This window comes from Amblyomma mixtum, chromosome 8 (genome assembly GCF_055824585.1).
Source record: "Amblyomma mixtum isolate Tamu chromosome 8, ASM5582458v1, whole genome shotgun sequence".
NCBI lineage: Eukaryota > Metazoa > Arthropoda > Arachnida > Ixodida > Ixodidae > Amblyomma > Amblyomma mixtum.
This window is the reverse complement of record NC_143019.1, coordinates 98,087,779-98,108,163: the sequence shown is the minus strand read 5'-3', so window position 1 is coordinate 98,108,163 and position 20,385 is coordinate 98,087,779. Positions and strand designations below refer to the sequence as shown.

General features: G+C 51.7%; 1 protein-coding gene across 10 annotated transcripts in view; it reads left to right on the top strand.

The window, feature by feature from the left end:
* Nucleotides 1–20,385, top strand: part of LOC149333654 (uncharacterized) — a 43,763-nt gene that overhangs the window by 6,465 nt on the left and 16,913 nt on the right. For 6 of the 10 annotated variants that reach the window (XM_089558738.1, XM_089558730.1, XM_089558729.1 and 3 more), the window contains one exon: nucleotides 145–253. The exons of the other annotated variants lie outside the window; for them this stretch is intronic. The gene's annotated coding sequence lies outside the window, so the exon portion shown is untranslated. The remainder of the gene's footprint in view (nucleotides 1–144; nucleotides 254–20,385) is intronic. 10 annotated transcript variants of the gene reach the window in all.

Here is a 20,385-nt window from a genome sequence, read left to right as displayed (position 1 = left end):
ACGGCTGTTACCTCAGAGCCGAGATGTTCTAGCTGGTTCAACAGGCCAGCGGAGAGCGGTTCAGTGGGCGAGCGGAAAGCAGGGTTCAACGGGGCAACACACTCCAACTTTCTCTTCTTCCTTTCTCCACATTGCTCTTCCTAGCTCTTCAAGCTGCAACATTTCCGCCGCCGCAGGCGAAGCCCGCTGGGTCACTCAGGAGTCAGGCATGAGCATTACATGGGGAAGACAAAGCTTCAGCCGCGCGGCATAGGTGAGTTTACTGCGGGCAGAACGTTGGCCGCTTGCGGTGACGCGCTCAGTCCTATAAGTAAGGTCACCAAGTCGCTCCAAGATTACATAGCGATCGGTATAATTCGCAAGCAGTTTCTGGCTTAAGCCACGCTTCCTGAGTGGATGCCGAACCCAGACCAAATCGCCAGGGAGCTGGGGGACTTTATTTTATTTATTTATTTATTTATTTATTTATTTATTTATTTATTTATTCATACTGTCAGCTGCTGCAAAGACAGGAGTTGAGATCCTTGAAATAATCAAGAACTAGATACAGTACATCAGCAGATCACCGCCTTAGGAGAAATACAAAACAATACAACAATACAAATTTATAGGAAAGACAAAATGACATGTGATATGGGTCAAAAACATACCAGTCAAACCAGTCACAAATACTTCATGAGGGCATTTTCAAAAGCCTTTAAATCCGAACATTGAATCACCTCTTTTGGTAATTTGTTCCATTCGTCAATAGTGCGAACCAGAAAAGAGTATTTGAAGGAATCTGTTCTAAAATTCAGAGGTGTGATATGTTTGGAGTGTTTTGTTCTGTTGCCAGAAGCATTCAGTGGTTTGATGTATCGGTCTAGATTGACCTTACAGCTACCTGTCAGCACATGAAAAAAGAATATCAGTCTGTTAAGCTGCATTTTCTGCTTCAAAGTTGTCAGCCCGGGCTTGTTTCTAAGTTCAGACACTGATTGGGTTCTAGAGTACGAGTTAAAAATAAATCTTAGAGCTTTGTTTTGTAGCCGTTCACATTTCAATATGTTTTGTTTAGTATACGGCTCCCAAACATGACTAGCGTAAGTCAGCACTGAAAGCACAGCCATCTTGTAAGCAAGTAGTTTTACCTCTACAGTGGCATCATGAAGTTTTCTTCGCAATAACCAGAGCTTCCGCGTGGCCTTATTGCAAACATTGTCAATGTGCGTTGTCCAGTTTAGGTCATGTTTAAGGTGAACTCCTAAGTATTTGACATCGGTTACTTGGGTTAATGCTGTACCATTGATACTGTAATTGAAGGTTAAAGGGTCTCTTTTGCGTGTCATGCACATAAAAGATGTTTTCGTTGCATTCAGTTCCATTTGCCACTCGTCACACCCGGAACTAATTTTCTCCAAATGGTTGCTAAGTTCTTGCTGGTCAGAAGAGGAATATATTTTTGAATACACAATGGTATCATCAGCATAATGTTTCATCACAACTTGTGGGGAAAAACATGTGCTCATGTCACGGATATATATTGAAAACAGTAAAGGCCCTATTACCGATCCTTGCGGCACACCTGATCGAACTGATTTTTTAGAACTATGAGTAGAGTTTAATGAAACAAATTGCTACCTTTGTGATAGGTATGCCTCTATCCATTTCACTAGCTGATTGTTGCCGAGCGTAAAGGACAGTTTTATAAGCAGCTTTCTATGCGATATTCTATCGAAAGCTTTCCGGAAGTCAATAAAAACTATATTGGTTTGCCCTTTTCCATCAATAAATTCACCAAACTCATGTACAAGCTCAGTCAGAATTGTGGATGTTGAGTACCCTCGTCGAAAACCGTGCTGATTGATCCCCAGAATGCCGTTTTCCTCCACAAATTTCATCAAGTGGTTGGTCAAAATATCCTCCAGCGTTTTGCAACATGTATTGGTCAGGGAAATTGGTCGGTAATTCATGACATCATCTTTGGGACCTTGTTTATGAATTGGTATTACCTTAGCCAGTTTCCAGCCATTAGGAACTTGACCAGATTCAAGGGATTTCTGGAAAACATCTGCGAGGTAAAATGAACACCACTCTGCATACCGCTTTAAATAAGCATTAGGAATTTCATCAGGACCTGGGGATTTTTTTTCCTGGCGGTGATGGTCGCCGTAGCGGGCTTTGGAGTATTTTCGTTAGGCAAGAGCTCTCAGGAGAGCTAGCTGGCGTACTTCCTCAGCATTGCAGATGCTCTCAGCGATTGCAGGGTCAACGCTGGTGTAGAACGGGAGTACGGTATCCAGGATGTGTAGTGGAGAGCAGGCATAGAGGACGAAGAACGGACTATAGCTCGTAGCTTCGTGTTCAGCGGTGTTGTATGCGCATGTGATAAAAAATGTGATCCAGTCACAGTCCTTGTGGTAGGAGGCAACGTACATGAAAAGCATGTTGGTGAGTGTCAACTTTGTTCGCTCTGTTAAATCTTTAGTTTGTGGCTCATAGGGTGTAGAACGTCTGAACTGAGCTGTTCACAACCGAAGGACTTTTTCAACAACATGGGCGTTGAACTGGACCCCACGGTCGTTGATTACAAGTCGCGGGGACCCATGGTGCAGGATGACAGAGTGTAGAAGAAAGACAGAGACCTGATATGCAATTTCCGAGGCGGGAGCAGCTGTCTCACACTAACGAGATTGGTAATCAGTACAGACCACAATCGAATGGTTACACACATGGAACTTCGGAAAAAGTACCCAAGACGTCGACCTCAACCTTCTCAAAACGAGATCTCTGAGGAGTCACAGGGTGAAGAAGACCAGCACCAGTACCGGTGGGGTATTTGTGACTCGCACACAGATTTTGCAATGGTATCACGCATACGCGGCCAGTGAACGAGTTCTTGGATGCGATGACGAGTCTGCGCAGATCACAGGTGTCCTGAAGTGTAATCGTCATGCATGACACGCATATCAGGAGCGTACGCTGTCAGGCACCACTAGAACGAAGCGGACACCCGTGGCAAAGTATACCTTCTTGTTGAGAAGATCATCTCGTACACAGAATGTAGTCTTTCTCAAAATTTACCAGGCTGCATGATTTGCTTCTAGCTCGTACATTGGAGCCCTTACAGCTTCCCTGAAGCTGAAATGGCCGTTAAAGGTAAGGACTAGGGTCTTCTTACCTTCCAACACCTTTCGATCTTTAGGAAAGCGACAAGGGCTCCACTATACAAGCTAGAAGCAAACCATGCAGCCTGGTTACTTTTGACAAAGATGGTACAGGAAGTTGTAGCGCCCTGCGCAGTGGTAAAGAATGGCGTGAGATACTGCTCCTTCCGTAGCTGCTCGTGGAACGAACGGGCATAGGGGAATTTAGGTTCTACGGAAGCGATGTAGTGGCCGAAGTTTTCTGCGTCACATTCCGTCGTACCAAGCGGCAACCAGCAGAGACCGTGCGCGTCAGCGTGTTGGCGTCCACTCTTGTACGACGCGGTGTAACCAAACTCTTGCAAACAGATAGCCCACAGTGCAAAACGCCAAGATGGGGCATGGAGGTTGACCAGCCAACAGAGGGAATGATGGGTGACGACCACGGTGAAAGGTCGTCTATACAGGTAGCAGCGAAACCGCTGAACGTCAAAGCAACTGCAAGACACTCCTGCTCAGTGATGGTATAGTTACGTTCATATTTACGTAAGAAACGACTGGCTTAAGCATTGACGTGTCCTTTGTCCCCAAAACGTTGAATCAGCACGGCACCAATGCCAATACCGCTGGCATAGAAGTATGCACTTCTATTGGGGCAGAAGGATTGAATTGAAGTAGAACTGGATGCGATGTGAGGAGAAACTTAAGCTGCCAAAAAGAAGAATTGCGCTCAGATGGCCAGTCTTAGGTAGCGTTTGTGTGGAGAAGCAGAGGAGCGGGTGCACGAAGTCAGCAAAACGGGGACTAAAGCGGTGAAAATGGGAACAAAGACCGAGGAAGCTTCGAAGTTTCTTTGCAGTCTAAGATATTGGAAAAGATTCAACCGCCGCGGTTTTCTGGGGGTCAGTTCCGACACCTTCCCGGAGGACGATGTTAACTAATTGAAATCAAGCACCAGACCAGCGCGTTCAGGCAGTTCAGTACAATGATGAGGCGCTCATTGTGCTCATTAAATGTCCGGCCAAAAATAACTACACAATCGAGGTAGCAAAAGCCACATAGGATCGCGTCCATAAATCGCTCGAAAGTTGCAGGAGCTTTGCAGAGCCCAAAAGGCACTACGTTAAATTCAAGAACGCCGTCCAGTGTCATAATAGAAGTTTTCTATTCGTCCTCAAAGTACAGAGGGATCTGCCACTAGCCTGGCTGTAGATCGACAGATGAGAAGCACGATGCGGAGAACAGGCAGTCAATGGCATCATCAGTTCGAGGAAGTGAGCACACTTCGTTCTTTTTTAAGCAATCAGGCGGCGACAGTCGACGCAAAAGCACCACGTGCCATCGGTATCACTCGGGTTCAAAAGCATTTGATCGTGTACCCCACCAACGCCTTTTAGCTAAACTTTCATGCTTATGCCTCGATCCCCTGATATTAAAATGGATTCGCTGCTTCCTAACTGATCGCTCTCAATTCACTGCTATCGATAATGACAATTCTCCCACAACAAAAGTTTTCTCTGGTGTGCCTCAGGGCTCGGTGCTCGGCCCACTTTTATTTTTAATCTTCATCAATGATCTTCCTTCCGACATTTCATCGACAATTCGTCTTTTCGCAGATGACTGCGTCCTGTACCGCCGCATAACTACTAACAATGATCAGGAATTGCTCCAAAGCGACCTAAACAGGATTGAAAGCTGGTGTTCCACATGGCTAATGACGCTCAACGTAACGAAATGCAAATACATGCAGGTATCACGCAAGCGCACTAATATCGACTACGCTTATTCACTCAGTTCAACCATCCTTACTAAAGCCGAATCATACCGGTATCTTGGCATCCATATCACGAGCAACCTCACTTGGTCCGAGCACATCACGAAGATTGCTGCTGATGCATCTAAAACACTTGGCTTTATCAGACGCAACCTCAGTTTCTCCCCTTCTTCCATTCGCAGCCTAGCCTACAAAACTTTCGTCCGTAGCAAACTTGAATTTGCATCCCCAATATGGAACCCACATCAAGCCTACTTAATAGCCAGCCTAGAAGCCGTCCAAAACCGTGCAGCCCGCTTTATTTCCTCCAACTATGACACCCGCTCTAGCATTACCAAAATAAAATTATCTGCCGACATCGAGCCTCTCGCGCATAGGCGTATAATTGCCCGTTTATCATTATTCCATAAATTGTACTATTGTTTTCCCTCACTTCGACACTCCCTTCTGCTCCCTCCCCTCCGAACATCACGCCGTCTTTTCAACTCCATGAGCATCCTAAGACTTCATGGCTCCTCAAACGCATTTAACAAGTCATTTCTGCCTCTTGCCATTAATGAATGGAATTCACTACCCGAATTAATTGTCACTGAACGCGATGCTCTGAAATTCCGCCAAATGCTGTCATTGCACTTGAAATCCCAATGTGGGTAACTGTTGCCTTTGCGTTTTATTTTTATGTTATGATTGTTTGATATACTACTGCACCTGTCTACCTGATTTATAAACGTGTTTTTCTTTTTTTTTCTCTTCCCCAAGCAACGATTGTTTCACTGTATACTTTTTCTTCACTGTATACTTTTTTTCAGTTTTTTTTTTCACTGTTTTACTGTACTTTTTTGTATATGTATTTTTTTGACCTAATAATGTCATTACTTGCTTCGATGTTCGCCCCCCCCTTATGTAATACCCCGCCAGGGGTCTTTAAGGGCCATTAAATGATGATGATGATGATGAACCGCTCAGCTCCGAAAAGTAAAGGGTGGGCGAGTATTTGACCAGAAACGCTTCCAAGGCATCACGCTCCGCACTGTTCAGAGATTTGCTGATCATCGCACGCAGTTGCGGGCCAGTGGCTGAATAGCAGCAACTGCGTCTGCTGCCTCAACAACCAAAGCCATCGAAGCAGGGCCATCTTGATTACGCTTGGAAATCGTCATGTGAACAGAAATACCGCAGGTTGCGAAGAAAGGTTGACGCCCCACAATTGCACCCTGCCCTGGAACACCGACACCAGGCAGTGCGGAACAAGAATGAGTTTCTTGGCGCAGTTAGAATACAAAGGCGCCACTGTGACATCGAAGCCATCGGAAGGACGGCTGGGGCACGAAACTGGGACGCACATTATAGAAAGCGGCAGCACACTGGTATCCTCGGATACGCAAAACGCATCTACAGCTGGCGGCTCGTCGAAGAGTCCACACGGAAGGGAACCGTCAACGCAGAGTTCCCCAGAGCGACAGCCGACGGTTTCCCCCCACGTTCGCAAAAAATCAATACCTAGGTTGACATAATGCGTATATCTCGGAACGACTGCAAACTGCTGCGAAAACAGTTCTGCCGAGTAAAGCCACAACGCTGCATATGTCCAGAGGGCACAACAACTCACCGCCCGCGCCAAGAAAGGTCACATTGCGGTCGCAAAGCAACATAACACTGTGGCCTAGCAGGTTCTTGAACGACAAACTCATAACAGCGATTGTTGCACTCGTATCCACTAACGCAATTATTGGTACACAGACCACGATCCAATGAACCGTATTTTTAACCATAAGAACCGGTGAAGAAATTTGTATACGCAGCGCAATCTCCAGCGGACTAACCTCCAGGGGCCGCGATGACTAGTTTCCCGGCGAAGGCGATAGGGAAAGTCGCCGGGGTGACGAAGAACGGCGCGCAGAAGAGGAAGGTGGTGGGGAGAAACTTCGGTTGGAAACGGAAGAGCGGCTGCGTTGTCCGGCGGGCAGGGGATAGTCGCACCAGATCGATGGCCATTGCCAAGGAGAATCGCAAGAACGGTTACATGCGGAGGAGGATGGACGGGCTTCACGTATCTAGGCGGTGGACGGCGGCGCCGTAGCGAGCGATGTGCTCCTCGAAGACGCAGTGGTGGCACACGGGAACTGTGCCAAGCAGACCTTGTTCCCTAAAAGACTCCGACGAGTCATGAAGCACTGAATACCCACGCGCGTTCTCAGGTCTTCTGGCTGGGCGCCAGAATTAGCGCGGTCAGCAGCTTCGATCACAGTGTCCCTTCATGCTGCGCATCGCTCTTCGGCAGGATGCATGGCGCCGGTCAGCGTTTACAGGCCGGGAAGGCGACGACTCCGGTGTGGCTCCAGTTGCGGCTGCGCCGTTTGTAGCTGTGATCTTTACTTTGCACTTCCACCAGAATGTTGCCACTGTAATCTTACGGTCGAGGCAATCTAGCCGTTTCAACAGGTCAGCGGCCAGTGGTCCAATAGGAAAGTGGGAAGCTCGGTCCAACAGGGAAAAACATTGCGCCGCCGCGGTGGCTCAGTGGCTATGGTGCTCGGCTGCTGGCCCGAAAGACGCGGGTTCGATCCCGGTCGCGGCGGCTGAATTTCTTTGGAGGAGAATTTCGAGGCCCGTGTACTGTGCGATGTCAGTGCACGTTAAAGAACCCCAGGTGGTCGAAATTTCCGGAGCCCTCCACTACGGCGTCTCTCATAGCCTTAGTCGCTTTGGGACGTTAAACCTCATAAACCAACCAACCAAAAACATTGCAACTTCCTTGTCTTCTTTTCTCCATCTTGCCCTTCCTAGCTATTGTTCAAGCCGTAAAAATATTTTTTCAAGGAAGTCCGCCACTAATTTTCAAGAATAGTGTTTGAAAGGTACTCAGAAGCTTTCTGTCGTCTATTAAAAGCAGTGTTAGCGGACGTCAAAAACAGGCGACTGGTGTTTAGAAAAGTGATCTCCTGATTTCTAATAAGTTATAAACAACTACTGATAGGCGCCCCATTGCAACTAGTTATTTGTAGGCGGTCTAAAGTAATAGCCGTATTAGTAGTAGTAAAAGACCTTTAATCGACCATAATTTATACGCCGAGCCTGTCGACCGCATGGGCTACCAAAAGTCGCTGTTCTTCTTCCCCTTCAGCGCCAAGCCAGTCGAGCCAGGTGGTGATGGATAGAGAGGGTGGGGGGGAGGAAGCCGACTGCTGAGCAACCGAGCAATAGAAGAGGCAATGGGTCAGGAGCGCATAGATACAGGGGCAGTTGGGACAGGAAGGGTCCGACCGATATCGATAGAGAAAGAGGTGGGACGGGGTGATAACTGCATTCATTTGGATGTGCCGAAGAAGGCGAGAATCCGACATCGTGAGTGATGGATGAGGGGAAGCGTAAAAGAGTTTGTCGAGGCGGAGCTCAAGGTAGAGCTCCTTTATGGTGCGGCGAAGGGTGAGTCTCCACCGTCCTCCGAGGGCTTGGGCCAGGGGATCAACGGTGCCCGGAAAAGTGTGTCGCGGGCGAGCTGATGGGCCAGCTCATTGCCGTCAATCCCTGCATCCCCAGGGACCCAGCGGAGGAAACCGATGGGAGGCTGCATTGCGGAGACCGCTCGTTCGGCCTCCTGTTGGAGAGAAGGCGTCAGGGTGCGTTTCAGTATGTGGTGTATACTGGTTTCTGAGTCTGAATTGACTGTGCACTCTTGGAGAGAAGGAAGGAGGGCAAATGACTGGAGAGCATGCACAATGGCGAGGACGTCGAGGGACAATGCGATTGGAGAGTGTAGATACGGCCCGCTGGTGTGGGTGTCAGTAGCAGGGAGGTGTGGATGGTACAGGGCGTAGCCACAGGAACCTCGAGGAGCCACGAAGGAGGCATCCGTGTAGGCTACACCCTGGATATCAAAGAGAGGGGAATGGTGCTGCGCGGCGGCATGACGACAGCCGGCGTGCAGGACGGGGGACATGTTGGTCGGGAGGGAGGATACGAAGATTGGGAGCGGGGGTGGAGAGGTAAACGGGGAGATTGGAATGGGCGAGATACTAGCTTGAGTCAGTAACCACTGACCCTGACGGGTAAGGGAAAGGCGGGCAAGCTGCGAGTCACGATGGACAGAGAGAAGAGAAAGGAGAGGATGGAAGAGGCCTGTGACAAAGAGCTTAGCGGTAGAGGTAGTGATAGGGAGGTTGAGAGCTGCCTTGTAGAGGCCTACAAGGGCAGTCTCGATAGCGTTATGTTGAGTCTAAGTGAAGGAAACGTAGGGTGCAAAGTACAAGACCTTGTTGAGGACCAGCGCGTGGGCAACTCGGCACGCGTGAGCCTCGTGAAGACCTTAGCGTCGAGGGACCACGCGCCGCAGGAGGTGAGTTACCGAGTGGCAGGTGGTGACAGTGCGGTGGAGGGCTTGCACATCCTGGGCCGCATGCAAAGGGAAGCCAAGCACTTTGCATTGTGTGACGACAGGAATGGGAGAGCCAGAAAGGTGGAGAGAGACGAAGCGGTTGTGTGAGCGCTGGTCGGAGTAATGGTTGAGAAGGAGAAGCTCGGATTTCACAGGAGCAGGAGAGAGGCTAGCGGTCGAGAGAAAGGAGTCGATGAGATCTAGGCCACGTTGCAGGGTGTCCTGTACGTGACCCAGAGAGCCAGACCAACACCAGAGAGTGATGTCATCGGCGTAAAATATATGGTGCACGTCGGGAATTTCAGCCAGCTGGGAAGCGAGAGGGACCATAGCGAGATTGAAAAGGGTAGGAGAGAGAACAGCGCCTTGAGGAGTGCCACGGGTGAGGTGGAGTGGGTCAGACAAGTGGGTGTCTACTCGAAACCGAGCCACACGTTTAGAGAGGAATGAGCGGATATAAGAGTACATGCGGGAGCCACAGTCCAAAGAGGCGAGTTGAGAAAGGATGTGATCGTGGCAAACACGGCCAAGGGCCTTGCGAACATCGACGGTCACAAGTGCGTGAATTTGAGTGGGTATAGGTGACAAGAAGGTTTCCTGGAGAATCAGAAACATGTGCTGTGCACAGACGCGGCGTCGGGAGCCAATGAGATAATGCGGCAAGAACTCCCGTACCTCAAGAAAATTAGAGAGGCGAGTCAGAGCCATTCGCTCAAGGGTCTTACCAACGCACGACGTCAGGGAGATTAGGCGCAGGTTAGAGAGAGAGTTAGGTTTGCCCGGCTTTGGAATCATAGAAATAAGGGAGGATGTCCAAGAGCTAGGCAAGCAGCCGCTCTCCCAGGCCTCATTGTAGGTTTGATGGAGGAATTCTTTGGCGCAGTCACAAACGTTACGAAGTATGGTGTATGTAACGGCATCCTCACCGGGAGCCGAGAGTGTAGCATTAGCAGCCAGAGCAGATTCGAGGACCCAGAGAGTGAAGGAGTGGTCGAGATCGGGGTTAGGTCCACCTGAGTACACCGGGTAGGAGGGTGCCAGAGGGGGAGGGAGGTAGAGAGAGGCGAGGTGATCAAAAACTTCGGAGGCAGTGCCCTGAGTGAGGGCTTTAGCTAGAGTGGGAGCAAGGGCAGGTTTAGTGCCAAGGAGGTATTTAAAGAGATACCATGCGGATCGCGAGTGCAATGCAGTCTAGGCCATCACAAAGAGCACTCCAACGATAGTGCTCGAGGGAGGCGCAGTGGGCGACGATTTCGGCCCGTAGAGCAGTGATCCGGGAGGAAAGTTGGGCATTGTGGGGTTTGGAGCGTAAGGAGCGTTGAAGACGCCTATGGCGGCGCCATAAACGGAAAAGGTTAGGATCTGGGTCTGGGATTGGGTGACGAGAGCTAACCCGACGGCTACTGGACGTGAGCGCTGAAGAGATGCGCGACGTCCAGTCGGCGTAGGATTGAAAGGAGTCGGAGCGAGATTAGTGCGAAAAGCATGCCAGTCAGTGTGAACAACCGGATGACAGCGAGGGATGTGGGAAAGAGACGTTGTAATATGGATGAGAAAGTGGTCACTGAGAAGAGTTTCGGCTGTCACCTTCCAGTCAAAGGAAAGTGAACCCCGAGAGAAAGTGAGGTCGGGTGTCGTGGGGCGTTGTGAAGCAGTGCCGGCTCCGGTAGGGCAGCCAGGAGTATTAAGAAGGGTGAGGTGGCGTTTCTGGGCCAGACAATGGAGGAGGCGGCCGGGTTTGAGGTTTTGTGGGTAGCCCCAGAGTGTGTGAGGGGCATTAAAGTCACCACCAAAAAGGAGTTGAGAGGTAGAAGGAAGAGAGTGAATGAATTTGCCCAGACCAGAGAATAAAGAGGAAGTGACAGGTGGGTCGTGAAAAGACAAAAGGACTAGTGAGATGCGGGAAGAAGGGTTGTAATAAACCACACCAACTAAATATTTAAGGACGGTGGAGGGGATGTCAATTGGCTCTACGAGCACGTCACTGCGTACATAAATAGACACAAGTGGTGTGGCCGTAGAGGCATGGTAGGCGCGGTAGCCTGGGACAGTGCGGGCCGCCAGAGTGCCCTGGAGAAGGAGAAAATGAGGTATGGAGGGGCGGGTGAGTCGATACCGATGGAGGGGGGTCTTATTGTGGCAAGGGTTTCGGCAGATCCACAGCACAATCTCGAAGTCCTCCCCAAACACTATTATGATAGTGGAGAGGTAGAGGCTCGTGATGGTACGCGTTCCTTCTTTTTGGCAGGGGGCAGTGACTCAAGGACGAATTGGAACATAGAAGTGAAGGATTGCAACGGCTTTGATTGTGCTTGGAGGGCGGTAAGAATCTGCAGAACCGAAGTTTCCAGCTGAACCAAGCGAGTGTGATGTGCCTGTGTGGTGGTTTCGACAAGGACAGCCAAAGGGGCGACCTGGGAGCTAGAGGAGGGAGTGGTGAACGTATTAAGTTTTGGAATTTCATGAAGGTCATTATCCTCGCGGGTCTGAATTAATTTGAGCCATTTTTTGCGCCGTTCGAAAATCGAGTGGCTGTGAGGAGCACAAAGCCTTGTGAATCAAATCGCGATACCCCGTGGCGATTTATCACGCGACAATATATTCGCCACCCGCGCTGGAGCATCGATGTGGCGTGGAGCGGAGAGCACCACAGTGGGGTTGAGGTACCGGTTGTCACGTGGTGCGTCGGCGCGAGTTGTCGCGATTTGATTGTGATCCTTTCCCGCTACCGGCTGGTGCGCCGCTTCCGAACGGGGCGAGTAGTGGCCCTAATTGCCATGACACAGCCCCGAGGGTAATTGCGTTTTAGAGAATAAAAAAAGCAGATATGGCTCTTGCCTACGGCCGGCTTTTATTACGAACAGCTTTAATCAGGGTAGCGAGAAGGATGCTGGGCCCCTACAAGCTAAACGGGGCCGATCGCGGGCGAGTACCAATTACCAACTACTTAGTTTTCCCCTTAGAATGTGTCGCTACAAACACGGCGCCGCGCCGATAATGGCCTTAGTGCCGTTACAGTTAACAACGTGGATGTACTGTGCTTTTGTGGCGACTATAATAGGCCTGCATTGATGAAGCAGCCTTCCAGTGTATCATGGGTCTCATAAGTGGAGAAGCACACGACGCATAATACTTTAGTAATGAGTTGTGCATATATCGTCGAAAGCAGTGCGTTGTTGAATAAACAACGCGAACGAAGACGAGCACAAAGACAAAGAAACGGACGACACCGTTTCCTTGTCTTTTGTGCTCGTCTTCGTTCGCGCTGTTTATTCAAGATGCTTAACCAACTAGCCCGCCAAAACGTGTTAACGTAAACAGTGCTTTTTCTCATGGTCGTGCAATTTCGGCTGTCGGAGCCCTGTATCTGTACCGGCCGTGGCGTGCGCTGTAGTGGAACCGGACTCAGAAAGCCAGGCGCAGCTATGGTAGCATGTCCGTGTTTGCAGCCAAACTGCAGCATTCCGAGAAGGCGCGGAGCTGAAGTGGGGCCTCGACGAAAAAAACAACGTATCCCGTTACACAGAGATAAGAAAACGCGGTCCTGGAAGAATGCCCCTCAACGTCACTCGACTGTGACAGGCGCGGCCATAAATTGTAAGGCCGCGGCTCCCCCCCAGGGGAGCCCGGAGCTGAGGAGGCTTGTGCGTCGACTCCAACCGGGAAAGAAGACTGCTGCCAAGCGTCGAGTCGCCGACCATGAGAGGGAAAGGGGGAAGCCAGCGGCCAAGCGTCGAGTGCTCGGCCCAACCAGAAGCTCACTGTATTCCGTCCACTTCGGACATACTGTGTATTTCAGTTCAGAATATAATCCTGTTTTGTTCTCCTAAAAGAATGTAGTTGTTTCTTCACTGTTGTTAAATAATATCGAATCCGTATAGTTTAAAGTTAATCCACATAATGGTGCCGAAACCTGGGAGATCATAGTTTCTTGTGACTTTATCATCGTGAGTCCGCTGGCGACATCGTAACGGCTGCCCTTTCGCACGTAAAGGTCTCAAGGAAGATAACGGTGAGGTGAACAACAATGAAAAAGCTGAAGGTAAAGAGGAGAGCACGACGTGGACAGAATACGGTCCTCATCAAGAAGGTTGCAGCAGCGGTACAGAGTGGGGATGCCAGCGTCGAGACCCTGACGACTTTGCTGTATCGCCTGGAGTGCAACAACAACGAGCTGCGTCGAATCAACGACGAGGTAGAGGCTTCTCTGCCAGAAAACACGTTCGAGTCGGAGTGCATCGAGGCCATCCAGTACGACGACAGAGCGATCCACGCCATCGGACAGCTGAAAGCGAGAATAGTTGCAGTGGAGGCGGAAACAGTTCCGTCGCGCGACGTTGTCCCCGCACAAGCGGCTCTATCAGCGCCACCACAAACCGGGATCAAGCTCACAAAGCTAAAATTGGAGACTTTTAACGGTGAGCTGGGAACCCTTTGGGAGTGTTATAAGAACGCTGTGCATTGAAATGGGGGCCTCTCCAAAGCAGAAAAAATGCACTATCTGAGAACGCTGCTATACGGACCCGCCTCGGCAGCTATCAATGGACTGCAGGCTACCGAAGCATGCTATAACGATGCAGTAGAAATACTCGCAAGAAGGTTCGGAAACAAGAGCAGAATTGAGCAGGAGCATCTTTCAGGATTAAGGACATTGCCAGCTGTTTCATCGTCAAACGATGTACAGGGGCTACGCCGTCTGCATGACCACGTACAGGCTCACGTTAGCGGGCTTAAAGAATTAGGAGTTAACCAGTCCACATACGCTGCGACGTTGACGGAGATAATTTTGTCCGCTTTACCGAGAGACTTGGTCGTCGAATTTCATCGTCAGGATAACCGAGCGACGAGGAAAAAGGCCGAGCTTGAGTCGACTCCTGGAGCTGCAGTGGCTGATTCAGAGAAAAGCGAGGAAAGAAATCGTTCAAGAAATGGAAAAGAGTGTAGCATTAATAGCAGACAAATTTCTGTGTACCGGCATGCCAGCAGCACCTGGCATCGGAATGCTGATTGGCTCAGACCACCTGTGTAAGTTCATGACAGGAGAAGTTCGCCGTCACAAGGAGGACGACGGGTTAACCGCAGTTAACACCACACTAGGGTGGACATTCCAAGGTCCTTACAACGTCACCAGCGCACTCGCTTTGGCAACCAACGTGTATGTGCTGAGAATTGGGATCGAAGCCGCTAACGAAACGACTCTTCGAAAATTCTGGGAATCGGACTGCATTGGAATTAACGACAAGCCAGATAAACAAAGATGTGAACTTTCCGTCATAAATATTGAGCGGAAAAGTGACCGCTACGACGTTGCTCTGCCATGGAAGGACGAAAGCGCTGAGCTGGCGAATAACTGAAGCATGGCAGTGCACCGACTAAGCAGCTTAACAAAACGACTTAGTCGCAACAAAGAAATGATGGAAGAGTACGACTCGGCAATTAGAGGCTACATGGAAGGAGGGCATGCGGAAAGTATTCCTAAGGGAGCGAAGACCAACCACGTCTACTATAAGCCGCACCAATCAGTTATCAGAACCGAGTCGACCACTACCAAATTCCGCGTAGTGTTTGACGCCTCATCGCATGCGCCCGGCAAGGAGTCACTTAATGATCACTTAGAAAAAGGACCCAAGCTGATCAGCGATTTGGTGCGCATTTTACTGCGATTCCGTCTGGACGAGGTTGCACTTGTTGACGATATAGAGAAGGCATTTCTGCAAATCAGCGTCCGACCGGAGGACAGAGACGCGCTGAGATTTCTTTGGTACAGCAGCCCACCTATTGCTCAGGGACCTTTGCCCAACGTAGAAGAATGGAGAATGTGTAGGGTACCATTTGGAACTACAGCAAGCCCCAACCTTTTCACAGCCACACTTCTCATCACTTCGAAAAGAAAAGGGGTGTCTTGAGAGAAACGGCTAGCTTACTGAAGAACTCCTTCTACGTAGACGACTTAGTAACGGGTGCAAAATCAGACGACGAGGCTATGAAAATAGCAACACAAGCAGCAGACATACTGAAAAATGCAGGAATGCGCCTGCGAAAATGGACGTCGAACTCTGCCACAGTGCGAAGAGAACTGAGCAGTGGGGATGGCGCCGCCTCAGACGGGACACAAAAGGTCCTTGGTCTGCATTGGATGCCCGCAACAGACCACATGGCAATATCCCTCACAAGTGTGCTAACTAACGTGAGCACGGGGAGCAAGACGAAACGAGCGGTGTTGCGGGCGTCAACGAGAGTGTTTGACCCTTTGGGCCTTGTGTCTCCGTTTGTGGTACGAGCAAAGATACTATTTCAGAGGATGTGGGAAAAAGGATTAGGTTGGGATGAGTCATTACCCTGTGACTTGGAAGCTGAGTGGACACATTGGTGTTCAGATCTCGTGAAGCTCAAACAACTGCATTTCACACGTTTCATCGTGTCGAACAATGGCATCTCTTGGCAGATGCACATTTTCTGCGATGCAAGCCCACAGGCTTGCGGCTGCTGCGCCTACCTCAGGATTCAAGACGACAACGGGAAGGTGAGCGTAAGCCTTCTTTTTGCAAAATCAAGAGTAGCACCTCTGAAAGCTCTGTCCTTACCTCGGCTCGAATTAATGGCAGCCCTGATTGGAACAAGAATGGCAGCGTACTTGCAAGATATAGTCCCTCAGGCAGTGCAAAGGTACTTTTGGTCGGACTCAATGATTTCTCTACATTGGATTCGTAGCTCAGCCAAAAACTGGAAGCCTTTCGTGCAAAATCGAGTTGGCGAAACACAGAGTGCAAGCAGCCCAGAACAATGGAACCACTGCCCGGGTGCGGACAATCCAGCCGATTGCCTCACTCGAGGAATGAAAGCAGAGGCACTTTTGACTAACGCACGTTGGTGGAACGGCCCCGATTGGCTCTCGAAAGCCTCGAATAACTGGCCATCGAATAAGTCTCTGCTCGATGGTGACAGTATATTGGCAAATGAAGAAAGAAAGAAGCAGTCCAGCCAGCTCCTGATTGAGGCATCGCATCTACCTCCTTTTCTACAAGCAGACCATTTCAGCAGTTACACCCGCTTGTTGAGAGTCAGTGCATGGGTCATTAGATTTGTGCAAAACTGCCGCACTGAAAACAAGAAAGCTCATGCATACCTCACAACCGAAGAGATACGTGAAGCTGAAAAATACTGGCTTAGGCAGGCTATGGAGGACTGTTTCATGTCAGAAATTAACGCCCTGTCACTCGGCGAGAGCTTACCGACGTCATCGCAGATAATCCAGTACCAGCCCATCCTTGACGCGGACGGCTTGACACATGTCACCGGCAGGCTTCAGTTTTCACTATTGCATGAAGAAATCAAACACACATTGCTACTTCCAAAGGACCACGCGATCACAAAGCTTGTCATTCAAGCAGCTCATCTGCGGACCCTCCAAGGAGGGCTGCAGACAACAATGACAGAAGTCCGTGAGAAATTTTGGACACAGACATGCTACGGTAGCATGTCCGTGTTTGCAGCCAAACTGCAGCATTCCGAGAAAGCGCGGAGCCGAAGTGGGGCCTCGACGACAAAAACAACGTATCCCGTTACACGGAGCTACGAAAACGCGGTCCTGGAAGAATGCCCGTCAACGCCACTCGACTGTGACAGGCGCGGCCATAAATTGTAAGGCCGCGGCTCCACCCCAGGGGGGCCCGGAGCTGAAGAGGCTTGTGCGTCGATCCCAACCGGGAAAGACTGCTGCCAAGCGTCGAGTCGCCGACCATGAGAGGGAAAGGGGGAAGCCAGCGGCCAAGCGTCGAGTGCTCGGCCCAACCAGAAGCTCACTGTATTCCGTCTACTTCGGACATACTATGTATTTCAGTTCAGAATATAATCCTGTTTTGTTCTCCTAAAAGAATGTAGTTGTCTCTTCACTGTTGTTAAATAATATCGAATCCGTATATTTTACAGTTAATCCACATGCGCGCTCTGATAGAGGCGAAGCATTAGAAAAGGAGTTTTGATTTGCGATGTCAGTTCATTTTAAAGAAACATAGGTCGTCGCAGCTTCTCTTGAGCCTTCATTAACTCCTCGCTTCCTTCTTTCATTTCCTCCATCCTCGTGTCGTCCTACTTATTCTGTCAGAACTGGTTTATGCTGCCAGCAACTGGTGAGGCACAAAGTGTGGGCGATTCCTCTGCGCGGGGACGCACAGGCAGTGACTCGAGGCAGGTCTTTGTATGAAAAGGTTTAATCTCACATCAGGGGGGCCGGTCGTCGTCGTGGCAGCTGGGTCAGGTGGTCCTTTGGCAGGGCTGGTCCAAGAGCGAGAGAGCGCGAGCCTTCCCGGTCGCGCCTTATAAAGGCTTTCTCCTAGCCTCGCTCCCCCCGCCCCGCCACTCGGGATGAAGGGGTCCGAGGCTACCCGCGGTGAGTGGCGCGAGATTTGACCTGCCCGCGAGCAGACCGTACATCTCCCCCCCCCTCAAACGTCCGTCCCGGGGTCCGCCAGTAGGCGTTCGATGACCTCCGGGTCCGGGTCCATAGAGTCGTCGCAGGGGGGAGGGGTCCTCGCCGGGGGGCCGCTCACAGCTGGCTGGATGGGCTCCTCACGAGCTGCCTGGGGGAGCGAGGCGCCTGGCTCCGCTGGGGGCCCTGCCGGCAGCGCCCTCCAAAGCTCCTCGGCCGCCGGGGACAGCAGGTCTGGGCGGCTGGACTGGAGGATGCGGAGGGCCGCCTCCTCCGGGCTGCCCCTCTGCAGTGGCGCAGCGGGGGAAGGTGCTGCAGCCGCCAAGCGCTTTTCCGCCGCCTCCCTGCGCGCTCTATGCAGCGCACCGGCCTCGTGGCTGGGCCGGTGCACAACAAGTGTGCCGCAGAGGGAACACAGGCCGACCCGCTCCTCGTCTTTGTACAAGCGACCGATGGCTCCTGGACCGCCTGGGTTGCGGCTGCTCGGCGGCCGAAGCGCCGGCTGGGTGCTGAGGGGTGCCCTGCGCGTGATGATCCCTGGCGCCCTTGCGTTGGCCTGCACCACTGGGAGGTGCTCTCCAGTGGTTAGGCACGTGGCTTGGCTGGCGGTGGGGGCCACCGCGGCCGTGGAACCTGCGCCACTCGCGCGGCTCCTGCCACCAGCCGGGTGGCGCGCCTTGATGGCGGCCACCGTTCGACGGTGGTCTGCCTTGCCTTCTGGAGTCCGAGCCACGGGCGTCGGTCTGCTGGAGCTTCCTAGAAGACATACTGAGAGGGCGAGAGCTTGGCGAGTGATTATTAATCGAGAGACACGGGTGCTACCTGGTCCTCAGGTTGTAGCGTCGGTTGCGAACCGCACCGCTACCTGCTCATCCTCCCGGGGGTGAGATCGCCGCATCGCGCTGATTTTCCACCGCTTCGCAGCCGTCGTCCTTGCGAACGTGGAAAGCCTTCAAATCAGCGACAGGCACCGGACCGGCGGTTTCGCCGTTTGTCAACAACCGCAGCTGGTAGGTGAGCGGCGTAGTCCGTGCCGTAACTTCGTACGGCCCAGCCCACTTGTGCGCTAGCGACGCGGCGAAACCGCGCGCTGCGTTACTAAGTGGGTGCGTTCTCTTGAGTACTAAGTCGCCCGTGTTGAAAACGACGTGGCGGCGACCTTTGTTGTACTGATCCGCCTGCTCCATGCGCGCGACATCGAGGTTTTCGCGGGCTGCGCGCTGCGCTGCCTCCAGGCGCTCCCGGAGCCTTGCCGCGTACTGCGAAAGCGGAGGGGGCGCAGGCCCCGCCGCGTCGAGTAGGGCATTCTCTAGCGGAAAAGCGATCTCTCTCCCAAAATTCAAGTAAGCGGGTGTAATACCCACTGACCTGTTCACGGTTGTCCTTGTAGCGAACGCCAGTTCGGACAGCCGCGCGTCCCAATCTCTGTGCTGCTCGGTCGTCGCGACCAGCATGCTCTTCAGATTTCGATTCACCCGCTCGGTTATGTTGCTCTGAGCGTGGTAGGGACTCGTTCTCCTGTGGCGGATTTGAAGCGCCCGACAAGAGTCTACAAAGACTTTGCTTGTGAATTAAGAAGCATTGTCTGTAATCAGGTCGGAAGGGAAACCGAAACGAGTGAAAGTCTCCAACAGTTTTTCCGAAATTCGTTCCGACACAAGCTTCCTAAGGGGGAAAACCTCAACCCATTTGGAATAGTGGTTCGTTATTACCAGGATGAATTGGTTTCCGCGCGCGGACCGAGGGAGGGGTCCCATGATATCGCACGCGACCACTTGCCACGGGTAGTTGCTAACTACCGCCTTCATCATGCCAGCGGGCTTGCCCGCCCGCGGCTTGGCTACCTGGCATACCGGGCAGGTACGGGCGTATCCCAGCACATCCTTTCTCATGCCTGGCCAGGTCGCGACACGGCATAACTTGTCGTAAGTCTTACTGCCGCTGCCATGGCCTGCCAGCGCTGAGTCATGGAAGTACTGCAGGAACCGTTTCCGCAACCTTCTCGGGACCACGACAGGGAAAGGGGGTGCTATCGCCTCTTCCTCGTCAAGTTGGGGGATGTAGCGGAGCAGCAAGCTATCATCGCCCAGCAGATACGCGTCGTCCTTGCCCTCAGCGTTCCCGGTGCAAGCCGCGCTGCTCGCAAGCTCCTTCAGCACCCGCTGGCAAAGACCGTCTGCTTTCTGGGCCTCGATCAGCTCTTCTCTACTGATTGCTACTCCCCAAGACAGATTTCTTTCTGCCTCGCTCCTAGGCAGGCGAGCGGTCGCCGCCACGAGCTGCTGTGTTTCCCTTCCGTCACAGCACCGTGCGGGACCTTTGTCCGTCTCCTCTTTCGTCAAACCGGGCGCGACACTCCCGTCCGCCCTCTCATCCTCTTCAACAGCGGTGACGCCGCTTTTTACAAAGCTGGGCTGCGCCTCTGAAGCGCTTCCGCCAGCATTCCACGGTGCGCGCGATAAAGCATCGGCCACCTTGTTCAAGCTGCCCCGGCGGTACTCGATGGCGTACGCGTAACGTTGCAACGTCAGCGCCCATCTCGCGAGTCTGCCTGCGGGGTTCTTGAGCCTCTTTAACCAAGACAATGCCTGATGATCTGTCTGCACGGTGAAGACCGCTCCGTCTAGGTACATGTCGAACTTCGACAATGCGAACATGATCGCCAGGCATTCCTTTTCGGTCA